This window comes from Ictidomys tridecemlineatus, chromosome 12 (genome assembly GCF_052094955.1).
Source record: "Ictidomys tridecemlineatus isolate mIctTri1 chromosome 12, mIctTri1.hap1, whole genome shotgun sequence".
Classification (NCBI taxonomy): domain Eukaryota; kingdom Metazoa; phylum Chordata; class Mammalia; order Rodentia; family Sciuridae; genus Ictidomys; species Ictidomys tridecemlineatus.
The window spans coordinates 17,567,977-17,592,747 of NC_135488.1; the positions used below are offsets into that span (position 1 = coordinate 17,567,977).

General features: G+C 42.7%; 1 long non-coding RNA gene across 1 annotated transcript; it reads left to right on the forward strand.

Moving 5' to 3' along the window:
* The first annotated feature begins 1,836 nt into the window (after positions 1 to 1,836).
* Positions 1,837 to 24,136, forward strand: LOC144369080 (uncharacterized). The gene is made up of 2 exons (XR_013428540.1): positions 1,837 to 19,301; positions 19,490 to 24,136. It is a non-coding gene; the product is annotated as an uncharacterized LOC144369080 (long non-coding RNA).
* The last annotated feature ends 635 nt before the right edge of the window (positions 24,137 to 24,771 follow it).

Sequence of the window (24,771 nt, forward strand, 5' to 3'; positions counted from 1 at the left end):
TTTGGTGAGCAAAATGAAACTGGTGTACTGATCATTACCTGAAAGTATCATCAAGATTGGGTGAAAAAACATTTGCTGAGATTCCAGGAGATTCGTAGTTTTTTGGAAGCTGGGCAAGCCCTTTCAATGAAAGTGATTTTCGCCAGTCTCTGCTTTGGGCTACATCAATAGCAAACAAACCATAGAGATAGAAGTTGGAACTACATTATTGTGCCAAGTTTCAAAGAGCTAGCACAAACCGTGTTTGATTTAGAATTCCAACTACATGTATCCATATAGGAGAAAACAGAGTGAAACCTCAAAATGAAAACGGTTACTGCAAAGCAACGTTTAACCTAGAAGTACGAAATTTGGTGAGCCAAGTGGGACTGGTGTACTGATCATTACCTGAGAGTATCATCAAGATTGGGTAAAAAAACATTTTCTGAGATTCAACTAGATTCGTAGTTTTTTGGAAGCTGGGCAAGCCCTTTCAATTAAAGTGATTTTCACCAGTCTCTGCTTTGGGCTACATCAATAGCAAACAAACCATAGAGATAGAACTTGGAACTACTATTTGTGCAAAGTTTCATCGAGATAGCAGAAACCGTGTTTGATTTAGAGTTCCAACTACATGTATCCATATAGGAGAAAACAGAGTGAAACCTCAAAATGAAAACGGTTACTGCAAACGAACGATTTAACCTAGAAGAACGAAATTTGGTGAGCCAAGTGGGACTGGTGTACTGATCATAAACTTCCTGAGCTCTTCAGTTCCTTGAATATCCCCCAGCAATGCAGTGAGGTCTCCCAAACAACTGCTAAATTCATTCGCATTTTCAAGTGTGCCTTGGTCCTCAAGACTCAGGCTATTCCTTTCTAGAAGGATATTGTCAGAATGTGGCTTCTCCTCTTGGTCCAGAGGACCAATGGAGGCCAGAAGCTGGTGGATTTCAGGGATGTCTAAAGGGAGTAGTGGAGGATCCTGGTTCTCTATGGCAATTTGGTAGGCATCCAGTGGCTCTGAGAGCATGGTGTTAATCTCACACAAATTCTTAATCTCTGTTTGTTCCTGGCTTTGATTTGGAGGCAATGCCAAGAAATCAGTAGAACTCTGGACTGGAGTTATTGTGGAAATGTCCCCAAGTTCAGTTTGTGAGTTTTTCTCAGTTATTTGGCTTTTTCTGTTATTGCAGATGTATGAGAATTCTGGAGGCTGTGGCAGACAAAATGTCTGACTTGGAGGTTGCAATCCCAAGGAAGCCTCCATCCCTAGGGAAGTTTCCATCCCTGCAAAGGAATCAAGGACGATGGTAAGTAGGATGCTCCCCCTTCCCAGCTCCACACCTTTCAGGGGAACCACCAACTGTGGAGAAAGCATTTCTATTAGCTCTTTTTAAGGACCACTGACAGATATCTGTTCAGAGTTGCATATTAGTTACAGGTGATCCCTTGAAGTCTTACTTTTGGGCTGGTTCATCACCATGGCAGCATGGGTTTCCGGTAGAGCACTTGTCTCCTCTGTGGGAAACCCAGAAAAACTCTTTCATGAAGTCTCTCGCTCTCATATAGGGGCCTCTCAATTCTCTCCACTCTCCCCAGAATGTAAGAACACTTAACACCATGACCTAGGAGAGGGTGGAGCTGATGCTCATGAGATCAATGTGAATGGTCAGGGGTTTTGGACTCCTGCTTTGGACAGCATCTCTACATAAGCATATTTTTTTTTCCAATAGAACTACAAGTTTGGAAAGCTTATGCAACTCATCAAACGTATATATTGCTGCAAGGGGATTCAAGCACTATTTTATAGTTCTTCTGATGTAAAAGGATTGTATAATCATTAATAGGTAAGAAATAGTAACAATATTAATTTTCTCATTGTACCAATAAAAACTTTTAGCCAAATGAGAAAGCAAATTGAGAAATAAGGAAGGTCATGTATCATATCATGTATCATATTTCCGTTTTAATCATTCTTGAACTAACATTATCTCTTCAATGTCCTCACGTAGCAATATCGTAGACATGATCTGAACTCTTGTGAAAGATTTCATCACACTCTGTTACAGCTTTCCTTTTCCCTGCAAAGTTCCTCCACTTGTGTTTTTGGGATATCCATCCTGGTGTTCCCCATGCAAAGTTAACCAGAGGAGGAAAGGAGGACTTGATTCAGTCTTAAAATCATTCACTCAATCAAAATATACTATTTACACACAAGTATTAAAATTGTATAACATAAACACAAGCAGGGAGTTCAACATAGCAACAACAACATTAAAAATACCCTGCTATCTAGTGTAGACTACAGCATGGTTTTCTGTGTGTATAAACTCTTCTTTTCATCAAGGAATAACACCCACCTTACTTGAGGTAAACTTTCCCTTTTCAACCTGAAATTTCATTTTGAGAATCTAATTTTGATGTTATAAAATATTGTAATACATCATACTGAGTAGCGCAAATGGCTCTCACCAGTATGGGTGGATATCATCCAATCCACTGGATAGCGCGTCTGGACCTCGCCCCAGCGCACCAGGCAGAACGGAAAAGTGTCTCCGTGGGCCCGCACTTGTTCTGTAAATAGAGGAGGCTGAGATTTGGCTCCTGAGACCCCAGAAGCTGGAAGGAGGTGGGTGGAGGCCTAGCCCCAGACTGACAATAAATACACTAAGAAAGAACTAGCTTTCCCGTTATGAGAAACCTGCCTGGTAAGAAACAGCCTAAGGAAGGGTTCAGAAGTATTACCGAGACATGAATGGCTAATGGATGCCAGGGAAGTATCGGGGTCCCTTCTCTCTTTCATTTGTTCATCATGCATTGGTCGAAGGCCTGAGGAGGAAAAACAGTCTCCCTGCAACGGCCTCAGCCCCTGAGCCCAAGCACCAGCTAAATCCATCACTGGCTGGAACTTGTTTTCTCAACTGAGGACACTGGACTCAGAGAAGAGACTGCATAAAAGCAGCAGGCTTTGCTAGAAATGTCGGACTTCCTCTCTGGGGTCCTGTGTGACCACTTGGGAAATGGCAGTAAGACTGGTGAAGACCTAAGAGGCACTTACAATAAGGAGAAAGACTCGCAGAGGGCCTCCCCCCCTGCAGGAAAGCTCAGAAAATACAGGATTTATTAACTGCCTACTATGTGCCCTGCCCTGTTGGCCACCATCCCTAGGGGGACATATGAATCACAGTAATGAATTAGAACCTCATTAAATTAGACAAGTCGGGGGTCTGGCCTATCTGCATTAATGAAGATCTGATTTATTATCTTTAAAGAAATGAAGTTTTATTACTTTCAAGTATTGATTCATATCAAGTGCCAACAAGCATTGCCAAGTGGAGGTCCTGATGGCCCTGCCTTTAACGAAAAGATAAGATTAATTTGTAATTAACAGCATCCATTTGCATGGAAACAATTAATGGGCTAAAGCCCTCATAAAAACAGTGCAATCTATTAACTAGATTAATAATGCCCCCCTTAGAATCTATGATAACTTATTAGTTTTTTCCAGAAAAGGCAAAGGTCAGATTTCCAGGGGCTTGAGTGCTGTTGCTGAGCCCAGAGAAAATTATAAAGATGTCCAAGCTTGTTTTCAGGATCCCTGTCTCCCTTATCTCTCTTTCCTTCTCAGTTTCTTTCAGCAGGCCCTTATTAAAGGCAACTGAAAAAAAATTTAAAGAAAAAAGTAGAGGATGACCCTTGACCTCAAGGAGATTCCAGGATGGCTAGGAAGACAAGATGCTCACACGTTAAAAGATTAGGGAGAAATCCAAGCACTAGAACAAGGCAATGTGTAACTATTAAGTAAATTCCAACTGCAGGAAACTAGTTGTGCCAGGCACTGTGGGAAATCCTTGAAATTGTATTTGTTAATTCATAACAAATGAATTTTGTTCATGAAATTTGTCCAAGCAGCCATTACAACTCCCTTTCCCATTCTACAAATGAAAAAGCAGAGGTACTGATTGCTCTGTATCTTGCCTACAGTCACACAGCTGATAAGACCTGAGGTTGTCCTGCAATACCTGGATATTGCCCTCCTAAAAAAATGATTCTACAATGAACCACATCCCCAAGTCCTCACACCACTGTGTAGATAGCTCCTCTTGAATTTGGGCTTTTTCTCTGGCTCAGTTTTGACCAACTGCAGAGGTAATGCCTGACTTCTGTGGCTAGATCATAGGACACCCCACAGCATCTGCCCAAGCATGCTGCAAGGAATCCCAACACTGTCAAATGCAGAGGCTGTGTGAAGAAAGATGTCTGAACAATTCTCACCTACTCTAAACATCTCCGCTGAGATATCAGACATTTGAATAAAGACTCCATCTGGACAGAAGCCCAGTTGAACCTTTAGTTGACTCCAATACCAGTTGCCAGGTGACTACAAGCACAAGAAAGATCCCCACCAAAACCTACCACAGCCTATCTGAGCCCAGCCAATCCATAGAATCATTATTTTGTATAATTCTGTGCAATAGATAACCAGAACTATCTGATAAGATGCTAATGCAGAGTTAAAAGCTTAGCCACCATGCCATACCAGCTGTTAGGTATGTAGACCACCATTGTTGAGGACATGTGTCTTCCCACCTTATCCTTCATTCTTCCCTCAATTGAATAGCATCAAACAGGCCTCCTCCTTTATTCTGATCCCAGTGCTCTGAGAATGGTGTTCAGTTTGTGTGTAGCCTCAGCTTCCACAGACGAGCATCCAAGAGATAAGTGCCAAAACATTGAACAGAGGACAGAATGTGCATGTCTCTAAGACCCATTTTCATTCCCTACTTGTAACTGATGGCATGAAGTTCTACCCTGAGTAACCCATTCAACCTTCTGCCTTTCTGGTGTGAGTGCTGTGTCCTGGTCTCTGCTTTTAAGCTCATGTATCCCTCCTCCAATGATCGTTTGCCTCTCTAGATCCATGAAGTTTGTGCTCTTGAGCTCTGCAGGTGCCTAATTTTATTTGGGAGCTAGGTAGATATCTCTCTGAATTCAAGTGAATTGTCTAGCATCCGACCAACTCCTGGATATTGGTCTACATTGGTCAATCTCCCAACAATGAGTTCTTCCCTAAGTAAAACACTTGTGACCTATTCTAACTTTGGGGTCCTCTTGCCCCAATATTCCCAACAAAACAAGCTGAGATTCATATGCAACAAGGGGGACAAATGACTACAGCTACTCAAAAGGTGACATTGCTTAAGACTACCACCAGGAAAGTGTGTTATGCAGAGTCAAAGTCTGTTACTAATAAAACAAAGCTCTTGTTATAAAATTGCTAACAGCCTTACATTGTGGGATAAATAAATTTCATGAGCTTCTTTTCAAAACCCCCCAAATCCCCAAACCTCTCACCAAATCAGATGATTTCATCTGCCATATATATGGCTGGACACTTCCATAATTGTGTGCATCCTTGAGATGTTACTTAGGATCCCTTTCATAACTAGGAAATAAACTGGGCTTCAATTGGAGGATGAGGCCATCACAAAAGAAAGAAAACTTCTCTCCTCTTCCTCTCAGCTGTCCACACTGCCCAACCCTGTGGGCTCCAAAAGAAACCCCTAGATGAGAAATTTGCCTCCCAGAAAGCACGGGACAAGCAAGTACACATCACAAGTGAAGGTATCTTTCTGGAGACAACCCTGCCTCTGGCAGAGCCCACTAAGGAGAATAACATGGCAGTCCTCAGGATCCCCAATCTGGAGGCAATACCCTCATGAAAACCTGGACTGTCTCATTTTCTGACTTTGTGAATTGGAACAAGTTTCTTAACCACTAAGGCTAGTACCCTCCTCTGTAAAATGGAATGGTCGGTATTTATTGCAAAAATTAGATGAGAAAATACTTTCAAAACTCGTATACATAATAGTAAGATGTATCTATTATCATTAGATATATCTATTACTGGTTTTCATATATTTGAGTCAACTTATAAGTTTTCAATATTTGACTTCAAATCATAGCTCCAAACTTAATTTATGTGACTAGAATAAGTTGGTTTTGTATATTATATTGTATTAAATTCTCACAAAACCACTATCTCACAACTGGATTTTTTATAATGAAACATGGAGAAGTGCAGTAACTTGTATTATCATCCCAAGTGTGGAAGTTAAGAATCTGTAGTTTATAATAAGCAATGATTTGGCCAAAGTGGCAAAACTCCTTGAAAAGTGAAAGCCAGCTTTAAACTCTGTCTTGAAACTTGAAATTGACCACCATGACCTTTGGAATATAATGATTCATCTGGGCTTATGCAGGCACTTGCTCAAGCAGCCACTTTCTACCCAGCCATAGAAGAAATATAACATCAGGAGGGTAAAAAAGTACCCAGGCCTTCTTCTGAAGAGGTCATAATCTAGCATAAGACACAAGGGAAATATAAACATTAACATTATTTTTAAATGAATACAAAAAATTGTGTGTCAAGATTAAGAACTATAGGAGCTCTAAAACAAGAAGAGAGGATAACACCTGGGAGACAAATGTGGTAAACTGTGGCAGGGTCTCCCCAGGAATGGATGGGACCACCCACTTTTGAAGAAATACATCAGCCCAACCAATGAATACGTGGGCATGAGAATTTGGGGTGTCACAAGGGAAGCACTCCCCAGAGCCTACATGCAGAAAGAGTTCTTATAAGGGAACTGGTAGAATGTGTTTTATTCATTTTCTTCTCCCTGGTCTTCATTTTTTGAGCCACTGTTCCACTCTGAAGATGTAGCCTACAGAGACACAGCAGAGTTACATTTCTCTTCAATGAGGGTCTACTTCCAAGTTTATCCCCCCCACACACACTACCCCTTTATCTTGGACACAATTCCAAGACGTTTATATGAGGATCATTGGAGGGATCCTCCAGAGGACAGAAACAAGACAGGAAGGAATCAAACTAAGAAACAAGGGCTCCAACCCACAATTGAGTCTTATCAGCCAGCAAGCCTGCTGCCCTCTTCAGATCTCAGGGATTCCTCTCCAAAATGCCCAGACTAAGAGAGGATTGACGCTGTCCACTAGCAATGTAACACCATGGAGACATCCCACGCCATTCACATTTGAGTCAACTTGGGACCTTAAGCTGGGATGTGTCCATTAAACACTGATAAAATAAAGAATGGAAAAGTGAGAAGAATGGAAGGAAGAAGGGAGTCTCAAATGGTTAGTGGACTAATCAGCAAGGATGTCCTTATTGACCAACTGTGCTTCTCCAGCACATCACAGGGCACTGTTGAAAGACAGGAAAAAGAACATAATCCAGATAGAGGCAAGACAATGTCAACAGGTGTTCACCTAGTAGAACCAATAAAGACCAGAATAACATAACACTTAACTAGTCATAAGTGTAAGAAGTAGATGCTTGGAAAGCAAATGTGGTAGTGAGTGGATTGAAAAGGAGTGGTCAACCTGAGTGGCTTGAAGGTTACCTAGGATAAATGATGGAGGAAGGTTTCCAAGGTGAAGGGAACAGTTTGGATGAAGGCCAGGAGATCAGTATAAAAAAAACCACACGTCCAGAACATTCTGGGTACCGTATTGCTAACATGTCTAGTTCACATCACAAATACGGATGGACACACACACACACACACACACACACACACACACAACCCTCGGGACCACTCAAGGCACAAGGGATTTGGAGACTTCCTCTCTAGCAGCTCCCGGGTCAGGGCCAGTCCTGAGGACCTAAGAGGGTGAGAAACCATGTAGACCATCTAGACCTCTTACCCCTTCCAGAAAGCCCTGGAATGCCAACAACCTGGATTCTGCTCCAACATCCCAGAGAAGGGGTGACACAAGGTCACCCTTATCCACTCTTGATAGAAAGTTTATTCTGTAAGAACTTAAATCATTCTCACAAAATGTGATCACATTCATCCTTATTGTGAATGTGCCTCTCAGTTTCCCCATGTCCTCTCCTCTCTGTGGACTCTTCCAGGACACCACAGGACTCCCTAAGGGTGCTGGGGGCATTGTCCTCCTGGGAGGACCTATGCTGGTGGCTTCTGCTCTCTCTCTCTCTCTCTCAGCACAGTGCCCAGAGTCAGGCTACTACTTCCTTCCAGAATCCAGGCCCCTGCACCTTGACCACTAAAGAAAGCCCATCTGAGGCTCCACCCTAATCATATAGTGCATGTTTTTGGACATTAAATGGCAGCAACTGTCGTGAGAAATGTCAAGTTGAAGAACACCGGAGACCCCACCCACAACTACTCGCCTTCTCTCCCTATTGACACAATCCTTTGAAAGCTGTGGGAAGTAGGAAATTGCTCACTCTCTTTTAATCAAGGACACTCTTTAAGATGCTTAAGTACAATACTATTTAAAAATGGGCAGTTTTATATAAAGGAAAGAAGAAAAATATAGCAGGAATGTACAGTATATCAGATTGAATTAGTTTTTCATGCCACAACATGTAAACAAATCTGTTTAATTAGAACACCTTGTTTTTATTGCATTCTGAGCAATTTTTCAATGATGAGGAGGAAATAAGATAGTGGGGAAAGGATTCTAAACTTCCTCAGGCACCCTCTGGAGATTTTCTGTACTCCCTCTGATGACCTAGGCTCCAAGAGTGTTCCTTTGTGTTCTCCAAAAGTGTCCCTTGTACCCCCTCTTTGTATTCACCCCATTTCTCCAGCTGCCTTCAAAGTAAGGACCTCCATTTGCAGAGGTTTCAGCAGATTTTATGCACAGAGGTGAAATGAGATAAGGTCTCTGTCATGAAGAAAGCTGGGGACCCCTCAAAAATGGGGGGACCTGGACCTGAAAAGTCTACCAGTCTCCAGCCAACAGAGAGGAGCAAGCCCTGGACCTGAGTCAGACACCTTGTTCACCATAGCACTGAGGGCAGCTCCCCTGCTCGGGTTTCTGCCTCCTCCTGAGGCAAGTTCAATTTTTGCAGGTAAGAGCCTCATGGAGAGCCCCTGATGGCCCCACAATGGGATTGTGACCTACGTATCAGACTTATGTTCTGACCTATGTATCAAACCTATGTTGCATACATACCCACCTTTGCAGAGAGGCCTAAATGACAGGATCTGGGAAGGGTTTATAGAAGGCAGCTTGTTGCCCCTCACCCCATTCAGAGCCCAGAGGATGCCCTGAGCTCCCCCCACATTCCTGCCTTGGTTCTCTCCTCTCCATTGTGAACCCTCTTACATGCACCTACTCTTTCCTCCTCACCCCCACCATGGCACTCACACCTGCAGGAGTATGTTTGTATTTTTGGTTTCTGGTCGGTTTCCTAACAAGCAGAAGATTTAGCTTTTAATCCATCTGTTGGGTGCAAAGCATAATATATTCTGGGAGTGGATTAGGGGACTAAATTTGGGAAATGTGTTGTCAAAATGTGGGTTTTCAATGCAAGCTTGTTGATGAGGGTGTCATTTGGTGTCTGAAGGCCTTTTTGGAGTCGCTGTAAGAAGAGGGTTGAGGACGAGGAGAGCAACAGGTGTGCAGAACTCATCCTCCTCAGAAGGGTGGAGGTGGAAATGTTTCTTTGGGGGATTCCCAATCACTGCTTTCTGGGCTCTCCTCTTCCTCTTGCTTCCTCTCTCCTATTGCAGGACCCCTCCATAGTACCACCCTCCACACACTGACTTATAATTAGTCACACATAGAAGTGACAGCTACTAATAAAACATGAATCTTTCTTGCATACGTGCATTTCAGTGACAATGAATGCCTTATGTTCTCATGTGGTGGAACTGTGGGCATCAACCAACATTTAGAGATGATGTTGGAAAGGAGAGATGGACTCCCATCTCACAGACAAAAAAAAAAAAAAAAAAAAAAAAACAAGTGCCCGCTGGACCTATCACTCATGTAACCCCCAAGATCAGCTTGGCCATTAGGACACAGGTTCCCTCTTGAGTCTGGAAGTGATCAAAAAGGCTGCAGATTATCTTCTTTCTGGAAATATTCACTGTAATATTCACCTGAAACCTAGGACCAGATGGAGGCCATAGGAGGGGGTACCTAGAATTCAGGAGTCAGCTGCATACATGGGAACAGAAAAGCAAAAGCCATAAAATGACAGGGTAAGCTGGTAGATGAAACTGAGGATGTGCAAACAGTGGAATCATTACTTACCCTTCCAGGTGGGGCTGGAGCATCACAGAAAAACATCATGCATCTTAGAGAAAGTTGATAATAATGAAGAAAGCTGTCCAAAGCATCTTGATTGGTCAGACTCCAGTAGATTGTCTGCAGCAAGGGAACATTTATGGCCTCTCAGAAAGGCTGACCACCATGGTCTGGGCATAGACCGACTGTGCAAAGTAGAGAAGACTGACCCTCCCTCAATACAACAATAGATCAAAATGATGACAGCCTCCTTAGTATACATTTGATACAACAGCTTGGGGTGCAATCTTCCCATCAGACTTCTCTGCCCTTTTCACAGCTGACTTGAAGAAGATGAGACTGAAACCTTCTCTGAATGCAGCCTTTGCTTGTAGCTGACCACACTATCTTCCATCAGTGAAGCACCAAGTATTACCATCCCCTGCCCTGCTCTAGGCAAATGCTAATGCACTAGAGCATATGAAAAGCACAGTCTTTGGCTTTAGGAAACTCACAGTTCACATGGGACTGGGGTGGGAACTTCACCTAGAACATAGAGAGCAGCTCCAAACAGCCAGGAGTAGGGGGAAGGCCAGATTGGAATGTGGGTACTAGTAAAGTTAAGTGAAAAAGAGCAGGATCATCTAATAGGAAGTTGCAGGCACTGAAGAAAGACCCCACTCCTCCCAATACCAGTGCATAGACCTTGCTTTGGAGCAGACAGCTTTCATGAGTCCCATGCTAATTAAAACCTCCAAAACTATCCACCAGAATTATCTTCTTCTCCCACTTCTTCTTAGTGTGTCTCAATAGGACCCAGAAATAGAGCTTGTCTGTATTGCCTCATGGACTAATATCAGCGAACCCAATTTTGCTTCCTCATGGTCATATCTGGGCAGCAAAGGAAATGGTTCAGGGTTTCATATTCAGAAAATAAAAAAATGGTACTACCGTGCCTGAGTGGAGATATGATAGATGACAGGAGAGGAAACACTAATGCTAATGGTGGGACTGAGACTGCCAATGGGAGTTGATGCAATCACTGGACAGGAGAGAATCATAATAATGTAATGAATGTCCCAACTGGGGTAAGGAATACCAGAAGTAAAAGCCGGAAAAGCTTCACCAGTTCCATTGGTGGTTTCCATATCACTGTCCTTTCTCCTTTTCTCCCCTGCATTATCTGTTTTTACTCATATGGATTATTACCATCAGCACATAAACATGCCATTATGTTTTCCACTAAATAAAAGGCTTCTTGACCTCATATCTCTTTCTGGCTATTGACCTATTTCTTTATTCACCTTGAACAGACCTTCCCAAAGGGTCATCTACACTCCAAAATTCCTTTCCTTTCTTTCTCACTTGAACCCAACTCAATTCACCTTCCACCCACACCTCTCAACCTGAAATGTTCTTACCATGAGCCCTAGTGATGTCCACATTTCTGTATTTACCTGCCAATTCCCAGTCTTCATCATATCTGACCTATGACCTACCAGCAGGATTCCACAATGTCATTTACCTCCCAGGATTCCTCTTTCTCTCCTCTCTCCTCTCTCCTCTCTCCTCTCTCTTCTCTTCTCTTCTCTTCTCTTCTCTTCTCTTCTCTTCTCTTCTCTTCTCTCTCTCTCTCTCTCTCTCTCTCTCTCTCTCTCTCTCTCTCTCTCTCTCTCTCCCACTCTAAATAACTCCTCAATTTTCTTTTCTTCCAACACTCATCTCCTGGCTGATATGAATAGAATCAAAGACTCTAAATACTGCCATGGGCTAATGAATCCCAAATTCATCTCTCCAGTCTAGATTTTTCCCCTGAATTTGAGATGCATATCTCAGACTCCTATGTGACAATCTCCACTTGAGTGTCTGTGTCCTCTCAAATACATGTCCAAAATTGAAAACCTAACTTTTTGTTGCCTTAATCCTTCTCCACCAGCAACATTTCCCAACTCAGCCACTCAGGCCAAATATGTTGACTCCTCTTTTTCTCTCATATCCCATATCTCATCTGCCACTTGATTCTGTTGATTCTACCTTCAAAACACATGAGCTCCACCATCACCTTCCAAGAACAGTGGACCATTATTTCCTCTCTACATTGCTCACACAGCCTCTCTTGCCTCTTTAGGGGTGTTCTTAGCACAGAGCTCTAGCAGGTGCTTTGAAAGGTACTTCTTGTCATTTAATATAAGAATCCTGTCATGCATATGTTTGAAACCTTCCATTGACTCCCTATTTCACAGAAGCACTCACAATGTTCTATGAGATCATCTCTCCCCATGGCCTCTCTGACCTCAACTCCTGTTACTCTTCCCCTCACCACCCTCTCCAGTTACATTTTCCTTCTTGCTGCTCTTCAAATACACTCTGCATACCTTAGGGTCTTTATTCTGGAGTTATTGTGTCTAGGATATCCTATCCCACAGCTTGCTTGACTCACTTAAGCATTCCTTTCCAGTCTCAGCTCTCACTTTGTCAGGGAGGACCGCTGACCACCTTATTTAATCCTGCCACCTGCCTGCCTCCATATCCATCTTGCTCAGTCCTCTTATTTTCCTTTGCATTCTTTCATAATATACATCAAAATACTAAATCATTTATTTGTCTTTATGTGCATCTTCCCCTACTAGGATATAGGCTCTACACAGGTAAGAATCTTTGCTTCGTTCTCATCTTTAGCCCAAGTGCCTATAGAAGTGCCTGGTACACTGGTGTTTAATAAATATTTTACAGATTCCCTTGTTAACCACTCATACATAGCCTGCTTCACTCACTTCTCCAAGCTAAGGTCTCTGTGATGCTGTTCTTTAAGACAACAAGTGTCTGAACATCTGAAAAGAATGCTTACAACAGCTACAACAACGCATGTATTGCTTGCAAGTTATGCCACCTACCAAGCACATGAGCAGGGCTCGAAGTGTACCAGATGCCATGGTAAACTCTTCACAAGAAATATCTTTTTAAATTTTTTATTCTTTCTGTAAGATAATATGGTAAAATGCATAATACGGATAAAAAATATTTCACTCCCATCTCATTTGCAGCATCCATACTTTGGGTCCCCTGTATGAGTGAGGTGTACTTTTTCTCTTCTCCCATTTCCTTTGAATATGGCTAATGATGTATGAGTGGAAATGAAAGCATCAAGTTCCAAACCTAGGCTCTGGAAGCTCTCACATATTTCCTCCAGCTGTCTAGCACTTCTGCCATCCTCTTGAAAAGAACATGGCTCACTGGATCTGGAGCAAAATGCCATGTGGATCAGAGCCACCTCAGCAACACCCAGCCTAGATCAGACACCCTTGCTGATCCTCAACCATAGGAGTGGTGAAAGTGATGGTTGTTTTAAGCTTTGAGATGGTTTACTATATAGCAATGGTTAGGTCTTCTATTTTAAAGATGAAAAAAAATGAGCCTGAGCAAAATCAAGTCGTCCTCCCGAGATCTCAGAGTTGCTGAATGGTAAAACCAGGGCCTAATTCACACCTTCTGACCTCAGAGCCCTGCACTAACTGATAGGCACACCCACCAGCTCTGGGCTTGCCTTCCTTTGCTCTTCTGTAGCACACATTGCCTGGATATGCTCTGAATGTCTCTCCAAATGTATTTATTTATTCATTCATTTGTTCACCCATATTTCTGAACACTAAAAAAGTCAATTGAGTATCACAATGTGCCAGTAGTTTTAAAGTTGCAGGAAATGCTGAGCTAGAATCTGAGCTAGATAAACAAAAATGTAGCAGAAAAGAAGGAAACCCAGGGAGTTTGGCTGGAGAAAGCCATGCTCAAATGAAATGGAGGACAATGAAAAAACTGACAGTGCTGGTGACAATTGCTGAAAGATTCCAAGGAAATAGACTCTGGTGTGGCTTGAAGCACCCAGATTTAGAGAAAGAAGCAAGCTTGAGATGGCTGGTCAGTTTTTACCTGGGTGCTCGTGGAGCACCATCTTCCTTCCTCACAGATACTCCTAACATTCATGACCTTTTGCTTCTTTCTCCTCTTGGAGTAGATAAGAAAACCTAATATTATTAGTTACTGCCACTCAAGGTTAAAAATAGACAAGCCATTTTCAGGCTTCATCAAAACAATATCATGATGAGTCACTTATTTTTTAGGATTATGAATATCCAGAAAATATTAAAACCTTCTCAAAAGAGTGAGGTAATTCTCATTGCAAGTGAACATGATTCCTTATAAAATTTTTGGCTTGCCTGGTGCCATGTGGTTAATAGGTGGCATCATTAAAATGAGAGCCAGAGCCTTGGAGAACGAGAAGGAACAGGGATGGAGAAGAGGGACAGGTCATTCTCTGACCTTGGTTAAGTTAGTTAGCCTTCCTGAATCCCTGTTGCTCTATTCATCAATTAAAAGTGAGAATAATTCATAAGGCGGTGGTGATGGTGAGTTAAGTTAAAAAATAAAAGATCTCACAAGGTGTTTGGCACCTATCTGGAAGTAGAAAGAAAGCATCATCCATTCAGTAAATATTCAGTGAATGATTCCACATGTGCCAGGTTCTGTGCCCTCTGCAGGAATGCAGAGGTGCCTAAAATTCTCTCCCTCGTGGAGTTAAGAAAATAGTAAGAGGGACGGACAAGTAAAATTGGCAGATACAACACAGTGAGCCATGTGCTATGTGCAAGCGAAAGATGAATTCTCACTGATTTGCAGTTTCTGATTCACAGTTCCCAAACCTGAAACCTTTGTCAAAACCTCAGAAGAGGTTTCAAATGGTAATGCAAAAAACATTTCATCCCTGTAACAAGATGAGAAGGACCCATTCCCAGCACCCTGATGAAGCTGACATCCAACCCAGAGGGAAATGGCCCTGCACTATAAAAGCCCAATGAAATACACTGAACCGCATCCAACCAAGACCTATGGCTGTCTCTGTTCTGTGTTAATCCCACTCAGACATTGAATGTTTGCTTCACAGCCTCATGTAATCCTCATAACATTCCTAGAAAATGAGAGCTATTATTTATCCCTTTTTCACAGATTAATGAACCGGTGCTGAGAGAAATTCAGTAACTTCTCCAAGGTCACACAGGTGGGAATTGACAGCTAGGAACCCACAGGACTGGGACTTAAATCCAGGAGCTCTTAAGCAGTTAGGGTCCTTCCTTCTTAATAGGTCTGTCTGATAAGGCAAAAGACCCAGCAGACATTGTGCAGGGTGCTCTTGCAGACCTAAGCCTATTTATGATTGCTCAGTTACCAAGAACCACAGGACCAAATTGGGGTTATAAACATAAGAGCTGTGGACAATCTGTGCAGCGTGAGTTATTAGGAAAGACTGTGAAATAGAGGTAGGACTTCAGTTCGTGCCTGGGTGGAGCATAAAAGCAGCATCCACTCTGTAATTCTTTTGATAAAGATGCATGTTCTGTGCACTGAGCTGCAGTTTATTTCTTATTCATCTGCCTTTGTTCTCTTTCTTAGAACATCTTAGATGCATAAAGAAAGAAAACAACTGAGCTTGCTCTATTACTGTAATTACAGCATGACACAGTGGTGATTGGAGAGTAAACCACCTCAGGGGCTGTGGAAAGGAGAGACAAATGCCAAGGGAGCTACCCATGTCTGTAGGAGGGCAGGTCACAGGGCTTGCAGACAAGGAAAGAAACTTTTCATGATACAGGATTCTTGTCTTCTCTCGGAGTTCAGAAAATAGTAAGAGGGACAGACAAGTAAAATTGGCAGATACAACACAATGAGCCATGTGTTAGATACTTCTCGTGATGCAGGATTTAGAAAGCCCAGGATCACCCTTAGACTCGGCATTAGTTCATGATTCTATCTGCTTCACCCTCCCGCTAGGAATGATTCTCTTCTTCTCTGACTTCCCATAATAGATTAACTAGGCCTCTTTGGGGCCTCTGGTCCTTTTCATTTTGTATAGAATTATGTATGTGCTACTTACTTCTTTGCCCAACTTTAATCTCTGTGAAAACAGGGCTCTGTTTTGAGGTATCTTTGGCTCTCTCACAGCCCTACTGTAGCACATGTGCCCATGATACAGTTCATAAATGTTTATTGAGTGTTGAAGATACAGTTTCATTCCCCGAGGGGGAAAAAAAAAACAAATCTCCCACAACACACTGGCTTCCTTCAAGGGTCTGGATGAGAACAAGGAAATTCCATACAGTTTACATGAATATCTGGTCCTTGGAAAATTCTGTTTTTCTAAGATCTGATGTGGAAGACCATCTCAGGTTTAGCTGATGAAGACCATAGGTGAGACCTGAGAGGAACGTCAACTATTCAGATGGGAGACAAAGATGCAGGTTGCAGCCCTGGGGGCTCCCCACTCCTCTCCCCGCCACTGCGTATTCCCAGCCTCTCCTCCCCTTTCAAAATCACCATCATCTTCTGCCCTGACCACCACCTCAGGAAAGGTCCTCATCACTGTGTCCTCCAGTATTTGAGAAAACCCTGCCCCAGTCATTCCTTTCTGCTTTCTCACCTGAACAACATCACTGGATTAACTTTCTGAAACTCTTTCATCTCACTTTAATCAGAGTAAGAAATGAATAAGCATTGTGGTTGAAAGCAGAGCTCTGGAAATAGCTAGATTTGGACTCAGTCCCAGCCCTACCACTTATGAGGCCTCAATCATCTCATCTGTAAAATGAGGATAATAATAGTACTGCCTCGTAGGCAGTGGTAAGAATTAAATGAAATATCACGTCCATATACCAGACTACCTGGCTCCTAGCAAGCCCTCAAGAGATGTTAAGGAACAGGAAAAATAATTTCCCTACTCCCAGAACTGCAGTATCTCTCAGTGTCTATGAGTTGCCTCCCTTTGCCTGGTCTTTCTGGCCCTCTGGATTGCCAGTGAAGTTGCCCTGCAGCTGTGACAACCCCAGCCACCAAGAGGAGCCCTCTGCTTCAGCCAGATGCTCCTCATGTCAACATAAGCCAGGCCACTTTCAGGAAAATAACCTCTCCTTCAGTTGATTTATTTTTATTTGTTTTAATTAGCTACACATGACAGTACAATGATCTTGACATATCAAATCTTGTCATCCAACATGTGGGTAAATACTTGGGAAGCAATCTTTGAAAGACCTTTAATCAGAACATATTTTAAGGTAAGTCCAACTTAATTCAAGAAGGAAGTCCATGTGTGTGTGTGTATGTGTTAAAGGAAAACCAGGGTTAAGTTATCTGTTGTTATTATGGTTAAGGCCTTTCATGCACAAGAGCAAAAGAAAAATATACAAATAAAAAAGATTACTAGATTTGACCACACAAATGCTAAAAAAAAGTCCCTATGTCTAAAATCATGCCATAAACAAAGCTGGAAAATGAAAGACCAAATCGGGAAAAGAAAATGTTTGCACCACACATACTGAACAAAAATTAATAATTTAAAAGGGCTGTTACTAATCAATAGGAGAAAAAGACCAATAGGGAGAAATGGGCAATGGATTTAAACTGGCAAATCACAGAAAAAGAAACCCAGATGGGGAAGAAACATATGGGAAAATACTAGCCTTCTAATAATTAGATAATATCAGAGTAAAGCTGCACTTTGTTTTCTCAAATAGGACATCTTTCTATTGTGGTCAATAATGATCAGTATTGTCAGATCTGCAAATAAACAGGTTTCTTACCCTGATGGGACAGGCAGTGAGCACAACCTGTCCTGAAGCCACTCCAATGAGATGCACAAACTGTTTTTAAAAGATGTATCCTCTTGTGGGGGGTGGGGGGACTAGGGATTAAACCTAGGGTGTTTTACACTGAGTCACATCCCCAGCCCTTTTTATTTATTTATTTATTTTACAGACAGGGTCTCACTAAATTGCCTAGGGCCTCAGTAACTTGCTGAGGCTGGCCTCGAACTTGCAATCCTTCTGCTTCATCTTCCTGAGCCACTGGGATTTCAGGCTTTTGCCACCACACCTGGCAAGATACGTAATTTTTGATCAGTAATTTTGCATTTAGAAATTAATCACAAAAGAACCATCCTAGATGAGCACAAAGATTTCTGCACAAAGATTTCCATCATTACTGTTTTTTTGGAATGGAAACAAAAATAAAATAGTTTAAATTTTCAACAATAAAACGTTGAAAAGTAAATAATAGTATATTCACAGGCTAGCATGCTATGCAGCCATTCAAGATTATATTTTAGACAAATATTTAATAGTTTAAAAAATTCACCAAATTTTGTAAGTGAAAAAGTTAGGGAAGATTCCAAATATATAGTTTCGAATATATTCCTAGGGGAAGAAAATCTGGGGGTGGGGGATACATATGGGAATGTTAAGTAGCTGTCTCAGCATAGAAGAATTATCCATAATTATAATTTTTTATTATCATTTCTTTTCTAGGAGCAGAGAAGATGAATATAAGTTTAACATAACTAAATGCACCTTCCCCAGACTACCAATGTAGCTCAAGTTCCTATTTCTCCACGAGGTCTGCTTGGACCCTCCAGACCTCTCTAAACCCTTCATCCTTCTCACTCTTTCTGCTATTAATATGCATGTTATATAATCACCCATTCAATCAGATGCTTTCTTGTATTGATGTCTACCCCAGGCTTGAAAATATTAATTCCTCAACAAGATTTCATTCTGACAACTGGATTGACCTTACCAGTGGCAGATTGCATTTCCCAAAATGCCGGGAACAAATTCTTTCATCCCACATGCCCTTCCTGACATTAATACTTTTTCTATAAAGAAGCAGGGTCTATATTCTCTGTCCTTTTATCTGAGAGGGCCTGTACCTGTGGCAGAAATGATGCTATATGACTTCTGAGGCTGGGACATGAAAGAGCTAGTGTATCCATCTAGCTCTTTGAGATGCTATTTTTTGAAACCCAACTGCCATGCTGTAAGGAAGCCCAGGCCATGTGAAGAGTCCAGGGATGTTCTGGTGAACAGCCCTGGCTGAAATCCCAGTCAACAGGCACCAAGAACCACCAATATGCAAGTGGGAAAGCCTGTGAGATGATTCTAGTCCCACCTACTATGTGTTTGCAAACACATTAGAGACTGAACCAGAACTTCCTAACCAAACATAGTCAATCACCTGAACTTTGAGAGCTGATAACAATAAAATACCTGCTGTATTTAAGTCATTAAGTTTAGAGTGTTTCAATTTTTGCAATTGAAACTTGGAACTTACACTTCCTTTTTTTTCTTCTTTTTCTTTGCTACTTCATAGACCTCTCCCCTGGAAAATTTTCAGTCCTCAATCCCCTGGTCCTATAAAAACTAATCCATGTAAGTTTGTTATATAAATGAATGAATGAATGAATGAGTTCTAACCTTCATTTTATTCTTTACTTCAAAACTTGTGCATGTTAGTGAATCTTAATAATATTTCAACCTAAGAGAAATATTTCCAGCAGAGCAAATCCTTTTTATTCATATTCTGATCTTTATGTTTCCTTCTGTATAATTCCTTTCAGTTGCACCTCTAGCTACTACCCAGCATGCAGAAAAGTTAGTCACTAAAAAAAGAAGAGTTAATAAAATAAGAGGATCAGTGAAGACATTGATGGCTCTGGGGTTGCCCTTTCTCTGGAAGCAGCCTCTTTCCTGGAAAAGTCAGGAGCTCTTTGCTAACCAAAATGTTAATAAGATACTGCTATCTTCACACCTTCAGTAAATGAGATTGAAAACTACAGAAATACAGCCCCAAAGAGCAGACAGACCCTTTGACTTATGCCCAAAGTCCTGGCATCAGTGCCACCTATGTGGTATGAATTGAAGAACAAAGAGTCTGTTGTATGCAAATCCACCATTTCAGATCTCCTCGAGGGCTAAGCATTTTCCTCTTCAGGGTCTTCCATTACAAAAGAAAATCTCCTGGGGAGGGAGCACATGCTCATGGTGTGACAGAATCAGCTGCAGCACTATCATCCTTCTGCCCAAACATCACAGAGCGATGTGTTCATAGGAGTTGGTCCTTGGACTGGGGTGCTTAAGTGTGCACAACCAAAGCAAAGGATTGTGGGTGAGGATGCCCACAGAGAAAAAAGAATTCAAAGAAGAAATGTCTAGAAACACTGAAATCTAGCTTCCCTGTTCTACAACTTCAACAAAATTGTTTGACCTTCTATTCACTTGATGGGAAATGGTTAAATCTGGCTCTTCATTTTTGTGGATGTTTGTTTTGGTAATCAATGAATTGGAGTTACCTGCAACTAGTGTAGTTCCCCTCTTTTAGTAGGCCTCAACAGCTCTACCTTATCCTTTGCTTTTGCAAGTGCCCTCAATGTCATGAGCAGGAAGAGTCACCTGGACCACAAGATTCCTTTGCCTCAACGCTTCTCATCTCACCAGCTGGACCTAGTGACTCAAAAAGTTAAGAATGTCACGACTCAAAGGAAGAAATAGGGAAGAAGCAGGATCTATTCCAAGCACAGCTTTACATGAAATGCTCTTTAAAGGCAATGGGATCCTCTCCCAGCCTGAAGAAGAGTTTCATGATTGACTTCCTCACCATTTTTTCTCTCAACACTGTTCAAAGCAAGGATGTGAGGATGATTGGCATCTTTTCTGCATTTACCCAACATTTTAGAGGTCACGGATTTGTGGCCACCCATATCAGCTTGAGTTTGCATCTCAATGTGCAATTTTCTGGCCTCACTAGACACCCCACCAGAAAGCTGCTGACATGGGATTTGACATACTTGACACCAAGTATTTGGTTTGATAAGAATCGAATGCAAGAAAAAGGTATTTTCTTTTCCCTTTTCCCAGAGGCATGCTTTTTTTATTTTTCCTGCCAATAATCTTTGCCAGACAAGAAAATGAAGTTCAAGGTAAAGTTCGTTCCCTATGTTTCTCAGCAAATTTCTAAAATCAAGCTCGCTGCCATTGTCATCGCCACCACTCTCCCCACCCTCACTATGTTGCCTCATATTCTATCTTTCCTAGCACCTAAACAGGTTGGCCTCATTACTTTCACCATCTCCATCACTAGTGCCAATTAATCATCACCATTAACATCCTCCGAATAATGGCCTTAGCAAACCCCAACTGGGAGAGGCCTGTTCCCATCGCTGCAGGAATTTCCATATTAAGACTTTCAAGCTCGAAAGCTCTGGAATACACTAATGGAGAGAAAGTGTGTTGGAAAAGACCCCTGGGAGAAGCTGGGAGGGGAAAGCATGCCCCAGTCGCCTCTCAAAATATCCAGCAAGCAGCCATCATCGGGGAGCATGTGCCCGTTCTTTGAACTCCCTCAAAGCACCTTCCCTCTGTTCTAAATCCAGGACCAGCTTTGTACAGGGCTTGCTGTTTCTGGATTAATCCTTGGCCCTTGTTCAAGCCCTGGACTGCGTCAGGATGTTCACATACCCCAGCAGGCAGGCACTGCTAAACAAGCTTTTCCGGCAGGACCCCTTTCCTGTGACACGGATTCCAAGCCCCAGCCCTGAGCGTCTGTGCTCCACCGTCTGAGAAGGCAGCTGCGCCTCGTTCTCGTTTCCACTCGCGTCTTCCTGGAGGAGGACCCCACACCTCCACCATCCCAGTCATCGGCTGCTCGGTCCTTTCCTGAGACACTCTATTTTCAGCTCCATATCATATCACGGACTCTCCTTCCCCATGGAGCAAGCTGGCGAAACATTTTTCCTTGCCTAAGCATTTGCTTCATCTCTGACTCAGATCTCAAATGCAATGAGGGGGCGAGGAAGCCAACAGGGCACCAGGAGGGAAGCCTCTGCCAGCACACTGCACCTCAGTCCACGGGCGACTTACTGTGTGAGGCTGAGCTTGACAGCTCCCCCCTCGGAGCCCCCATCTCACTTCCTGTTGTCGGAGAAAGGGTTTTGCACCATCTGCTTCCTTAGGTGTGGCAGGAGACTAACACTATTTTCCTAAATGCATTTCCAAAATTAAACACTTCCTCTCTTGGGAGGGTTTCTCTCCACAAAGGAATCTTTATTGAAATGGTTGCCTTTGTCATTCTTAACTAGCAGGGCATTCCTTCACATCACTATCATTGATGTCATCAATGATGTCATGAAGCAGGGAGCATGGCAGCCTTGAGACTGCCATCCCCAGGATCTCTTTAATGCCTCCCAAGAAAGAGTTCTCTAACTAAAAATGGGTGCTGCATCCGTTGGCAATGTTGAGATTATCAAAAATGCTATTTCTACTGTGTTTAATGTTTTCCTGCTTCTTTTTGTCTCTGTCTGGTTCCTTGAGGACTTGGATGATGAAGGGAGAGACAGAAAGTGTCACCTTAATGTGAACTTGTCTGTTCTGAATGGTCCACTGTCATCCTTAGACTACTCCAGTCACTGGTTGCCAAGGCAATGCCATCACCCAACCCATCACCCGGGGTCTAAGGGCAGATATGGTGCTGACTTCCCTGTTGGTGCACCTCAGGTACAGTACAATCTTGCTAGGGTCTAACTAGAAGTGCTTGGTGGATGTAGTTTGGTCAGATGAACCTGGAAATGAGAAGACCAAGGGGAATTACACCTTGGCTTCACCAAGCCAAAAGCAGAAAGCTGCCCCAAATATTTTTATACAGTTTTCTTGTCCTCTTTGTTGCATTTACATATAATATGTTGTCTAAGTCCCAGCCAAGCCTGTGAGCAGATCACAGTGGTATTATTCCCATTTTACAGATGAGAACCAGACCCTGCACAGTAGAACATCTTTCAAGGTCTTGGTTATCTGGATATTGGGGGCTGGCATCCCAGACTGTTTTCACTTAACACTACACTGCCCACCACTTCCCTGGGTAGAATGAATGTAAGCCACAAAACAAGCCTGAAACCAGCCAAAGGAAGCAAAAAAAAAATTATGAATGGATTGTGAAATGTGAGTTCATTGAGAAAAGCGACTGTTCAGACATGCACCAGTGAGGACACATAGAACACAGAAGGCCTGAAGTCATCCGGAGCCACAGACACCCCCCAAGTCATCAGTGCCAAAAGAGGAGCTGGGGATCAGCTCATGAGACCTCTCCAGCTTGTAGATGAGGCAAAGAGAGCCCGGCAAAGTCACTGGGTAGTCGAGGCCACTCCAGAACTCAGCTCATCTGTTCCCAAAAGCTCTCCCCTCTGAACTTTCCCTCTCTTTCCACAAGAAGGACATGACCCCCTCACAGAGTGGAGGCTCCAGCATTTCACTAGGAGCCAGGAGAGTTGGCCCTCGGCCATGGATACAGGCAGAGTAACCGAACACCCAGCCAAGGAACTTCAGAGTAACCAGTGAAGCATTCTGTGAAATTGTCTCTTCAGTGAGCTGCCTCAGGGCCCGAGGTAACGCCATTGGGTACCTAGTAACATGAGTATGACATGCAGGACTCCGGTACAGATGTGAAAATGCCATGTAGGATTGTTGATACCCAGAGAAAATTGTAGCCATGATACCCTGTTGTAACTTAATCAAATGTCCATCGGCAGAGGGCAAGGTTCTGAAAAGACAGACCAGGCTACAAATGTGTCTTGACAGAAAGAAAGGGGTTCCTGGCTGAACATGGAGCTCTGGCTAAGGAAAGCTGAGTCTAAGCTCTGACTCCTCCATCTGGAGACCAGCCCTGGATACTTGGGATCAAGAAGAAGGGAAAAGTGACAAAGACATATGGATAGAGAAACCTACTGGACCAAATAGTCAAAAAAAAAAAAAAACCCACATGCAAACTGGTTATCTTCATCTATTTTGTACGGCTGTAACAGAATGCCTGAGACTGAGTAATCTATAAAGAACAGAGATTTATTTCTTACAATTCTGGAGGCTGAGAAGTCCAAGGTCGAAGGTATGGTGAAGGCTTTCTTGCTGCATTATCTCACAGCAGAAAGTAAAAGGGGCAAGTGTATACACGTACTCATGCGGAGCAGAGAAGAGGATCAAACTTATCCTTCTATCAGGAATCTATTGCCTCAATAACTAACCCCTGCCTGGGATAACTAACTCACTCCCACAACACCAACATTAATCCTCTTGAAGATCCCACCTCTGAACACTGTTGCACTGGGGTTAAATTTCCTACAGATGAACTTTAGGGGTCACATTTGAACTGTAAGACTGACTTAAGTATTCTAAATAAATAAATAAATAAATAAATAAATAAATATTTTTTAAAATAAAAAGACTGTATTGGCTTTTGAAACCCAAATGTTGAAAGGTGCTCTAGCCCCAGACCCAGCAGGCTCTCTTCTCTGCCTTGCTCTGACTTCCTTCAGTCAGTTGCATTCTCCTCAAAAACAGCAAACATTGTCCAGGACAGCTTCGGACTCACAGGCCAGCAGCTTGTCACCAGCAATAGAGGTATGAACTCTGAGTAGCTGAACTAAGACCCTGTGTGCCTCCTAACTAATCACTGAGCTCTGATTGGTCAGATCTAGGCTACACTGCTTTCCAAAGCACCACTGGACTGACAGCTGAAACTGTCAATCAGCTGGATGCGTCAGGTGGGCAACACTCTCGGCCCACCCTACCCCCATGCTATGGCTGCATTGATGAAGGTCCTCAGAAGCCAGACCCCAATTGGGGAGCATCTCTGCTGAGGGACCCCCTGGCTATGACAGATGCCATAATGATGGGCTCCTGGTGCTCCAGGGTCTTGAGCCCCACACAAGGATAAAAATTCCTGGAAGAAAACTCAGGGCATTCCAGGACTGAGTAGCACATTTCCTCCAGAAGGAAACTGTCAAAAACACCAACCAAAGTCACATCATTAGTTTGTTTATTATTTGTTGATTGTCTTTTCCAATATAACTATTAG